The sequence below is a fragment of the Rhinolophus hipposideros genome (assembly GCF_964194185.1).
Source record: "Rhinolophus hipposideros genome assembly, chromosome: 5".
NCBI lineage: Eukaryota > Metazoa > Chordata > Mammalia > Chiroptera > Rhinolophidae > Rhinolophus > Rhinolophus hipposideros.
In genome coordinates this window covers 61148188-61152578 of record NC_138051.1, presented here as the reverse complement: position 1 = coordinate 61152578, position 4391 = coordinate 61148188, and positions in this window count along the sequence as shown.

The window sequence follows — 4391 nt, the reverse complement described above, 5'->3', positions numbered from 1 at the left end:
TAAATGGCCATCAACTGTGATCAGATGGCCATCAGCTGTGGCTAGTTGGCCGTCAGCTGTAACCCGTAAGCCATTGGCCACTAATATAACGGTTGTGGCTACGCTAGCAGGAATGGAATGGGGGCTGGCAGGAAGATGGTGGCTGGCGGGCGCGGACTGCTGTTAGGCAGATTATGTAGATCCTGCTTCCTGTGTCTCCAGCCCAGTCGCCAGCGAGAATATGTTGGTTTGACTCCCCTACTTATGGCTCCATGGGTGTTCCTTTTTGGCCTTACCGTGTCCTGCATTCTTGGGCGGGGAGTGGGAGCTGAGACCCTGCACGACAAATGGCGCAGCGAGCAGGGTCTCCTGTGTGACAGTGCTAGATATTAAGATATCATATTTAAAATTTCTTCTTCTGTGTTCTCTGAATTTACATCTGGCTCAGTCTTCATATAAAGACTATATTGAGTGTTTCTCTGTGCATGAGCTTGTGCTAGGAATTACGAAGACATTCATTTTGATGAGGAGGAATTTCTAATTAAAAAACCACAACACTGATGACAAAGGCACATCTAAACAACAAGGAAAGGAGCGTTCTGAGGAATTGTGAGTTTGGGGAGGCTGGAGCTGGTGCAATATTGTGCTCCTCAGAGAGAAGATATGTGAAGGAAATAGGATTCCAGAAGCTTTTCAAATAAAGTGGCAAGGCTTAGGGTCTGCCAGAGAGAGAACGTTTCAAGATCTGAGATCTAAACTAGGAAAACTATTTTTCCTGATAAAGGTAGAAAGAGCCACTTAATGTTTTACAGATTGAAAATAACTCAGATACAGAATAAATAGGAATGATAATTTTAGGAAAGGCAGGTCTTAGCAAATGGCACTGCAAACAAGTAATGGACGTTAGTGTGGAGACCAGCAGCTGATCCAGGTTATTCCCTTTGTAGGAGTCTGATGTGGTGGAATTGAAATTTGCAGAGAATGCAGCCAATGGCCAATCGGAGGGGTATGCCTCTGAAGGAGGAGGTGAAGGCCTCTGAAAACTCTGTCCGCAAACTGTTGGAACTCCTGCCAGGAAAAGTTCTTAAAGGAAAAAAAGTGGATGTGAGGCCAGCCACCTAGAAGAACCCATCACAGTTTGAGGCACAAGCTGAGAAATGTGAGTATGTTTGAATCTCCAGAGTGGGAATGACTGAATCCTGCCCAAGATTCTAGCGATTCTGCTTATGGATGACCACACCCCCTGAGAACCTTGTACCCACTCCTTCAGGCTTTCACCGGATGGATCCGTCCCACCCCCATTTCCGTCCACCACTTTCTCTCCTCAAACTTAGGAGTCCCTCCTCCTCATTCTGGCATCCACTACTAGCATTTCATGTCTTTTCCATTACTTCATTTAGCTGTACCGCCCCCTGGGCCATTTCACCGGCCCTTCACCTTAATTCAGCCTTTTTTTCCCACCAAATGCTATGGTGAGGCTGTGGGGACAGAGCCAGGAGTGCAGTTTCCAGGCTCTGGGCCTCACGTGGAAAGGTGCTGGCTCAGGTAGTAAATGGCCATCAGCTGTGATTGGATGGCCATCAGCTGTGGCTGGTTGGCCATCGCTGTAACCAGTGAGCCATTGGCCACTAATATAACTGCTGTGGCTACGCTAGCAGAAAATGGGGGCTAGCAAGAAGATGATGGCTGAGCCTGCAAGCGGCAGAGTGAGGGTTGCGAACAGTGTGGCTCCTGCTTCTTGTGTCTCCAACCCAGCTGCCAGTGAGACTATAGTGGTGTGACTCCCCTACCTATGGCTCCGTGGGTGTTCCTTTTTGGCCTCACCATGTCCTGCGTTCTTATGTGGGGAATGGGACCAGAGACCCCACAGGCCGCCCCGCACGACAGAGGCCTCCACCAGATACTTAACACGAAGGCCTTAGAACCCTCTAACCACCATGGCAGCCAAGATTTGGGCTTTCCAACCTCTATGGTGAATGAAGCTGAATTTGAAGAGATCATGAAGTGATTTTTGTGTCTGTATTCATCAGAGATACTGGTTTGTAGTTTTCTTTTTTTGTGTTATCCTTACCAAATGTTAGTATCAGGGTAATGTTGGCCTCATAAAATAAGTTAGAAAGTATTGCCTCTTCTTCAATTGTTTGGAAGAATTTGAGAAGGACAGGTATTAAATCATCTTGGAATGTTTGGTCGAGAATTCACTAGTGAAACCATCTGGTCCTGGACTTTTGCTTTTGGCGGGGTTTTGGATGATTGTTTCCGTTTCCTTACTGTTGATCAGTCTATTTAGATTTTCCAGTTTTTCATTACTCAGTCTAGACAGGTTATATATTTCTAAAAACTGTCCATTTCTTCTAGTTTATTGAATTTGGTGGCATATAGTCTTTCAAAGTATTGTTACATGATCCTTTTTATTTCTGTGGCATCTGTCGTAACTTCTCCTCTTTCATTTCTGATTTTGGGTTTTTTTGTGTCTTTTCTCTTTTTTCCTTAGTGAGACTAGCCAGGGGTTTGTCAGTTTTATTAATCTTTTCAAAGAACCAGCTCTTTGTTGCAATTTTTGTTACTTCTTTCCTTCTGCTGACTTTGGGTTTCATTTGGTCTTCCTTTTCTAGTTCTTTAAGATGTAACATTAGGTTGTTTACTTGGGATTTTTCTTATTTCTTGAGATAGGCCTGGAATGATATAAATTTCCCTCTTATTACTGTTTTGGCAGCATCCTAAAAGTTTTGATATGTTGTATTTTCATTCTCATGTGTTTCTATCTTTTTTTTGATGTCTCCTTTTATTTCATCTTTGACCTAGTTGTTCTTTAGTAACACGTTGTTTCATTCCTACATATTTTTGGTTTATCCTGCTTTCTTTTTGCATTTGATCTCCAATTTCAAAGCATTGTAGTCAGAGAATATGCTTGGTATGATTTCAATCTTGTTAAATTTGTTGAGGCTGGTTTTGAAACAGAGCAATTTCCAGCAATTCCATTTCCACAGCAATGTCTGGAGCCAGTGCAGGGGATTACAGGGACTCTCCTGAGATGCTACTCACAGCCACTTTGTTGTCAAACAGTCTGAGATGGTCAGTGATGAGCACTGACAACCTCCTCATCTCCTCTCTTAAAGGCAGTCTTCATCACATTGAAGCCAAGTCCTACAGGAGTGGGTGCCAGCAGGAGCTCTTCCCAAAACAGATAATCTGTCCCGAGAGAGGTCACCTAGCGGGCCACATAGCCAGAAGAGCAGCAGGATTCACTGGAACCTGCCTCATAATCAAGATTAGCAGGATGATTATTTCGAAGACAGGAGCCAAGAACATGGGAGATAGAGATAGCAGAGTGGAGAATGGGACCCACTTCACTGAGAAAGGAGTCTGGTTGGAAGCAAATGCTTTTCTTTTCCTTTTTTAGCCTATTTGAATTTTATTTTTTATTTTATTTCATTTTTTTATGATTTCACATTTTATTTTTTTGATAATTTTTTAGCCTTCATGTTTACATAATAGTTTCTTTTTTTTTTATTAGTTTCAAGTGCACAAGACAAAGTAATACTTAGACGTTTATCATTTATATCCCTCACACTGTGTGGACCCCCCTTCCCCCATCCACTATCCCTCTGACATCTCACAGAGCCATTACATTTCCACTGTCTATTCCTAATGCTGTACTCTGCTTCTTGTAAGTATATACATACATATATATATATAATTATAGTTGACATTCATTATTGTTCAGCTTCAGCTTCAGGTGTACAGTGCAGTGATCAGGCATCTACATCATCCCTGAGGTGGTCTCCCAAATGGGACAAGTGTCTATCGGATACCCTACAAGAAGCAAATGTTTTTTAATGGACTTGTATCTCTTCCCTTTAATCAGGACGAAAGCACCGAGGCCTCTCCACCGCTTTCCCTTCCTCCAAGCCTTTAACCCCCTCCAGACATGCAAAGAACAACCTCTGCCCTACAGCAATGAAAATTTTCTGGCATCTCTCTTCCACATGTCCTCTTTGCCAGTGTAAAGAATGAATCAGATAGACTGTAAAGAAAAGAAAGGGATGTTTAGGTTAAAACTTAAAATACATCTTTTTTTTTTTTTTTTTTTTTTTTTTTACTGGGCAAGACTATCTTATAATGTCCAGGGACGTTTTATCATAATTGGATGATAAAGCTACTTGCAAAGCAGCAAAATAACTGTAAAAATAATTGGGAAAGAAACTGTTCATCATTGGGATGGGACTCATGGAAAGGGCTTCCGAAATGGAAGGCATTTTATTTTTTGACAGGGATAGTAGTTACTAAGATGTTCACTTTTATAAAAACTCATGCTGTACATTTCTTTTGTGTAATTTTCTATATCTTTATTTTATATTCCAATAAAAATTGTTTTAAAAGAGAGAATGATACTTAGGAGACACAGCAGC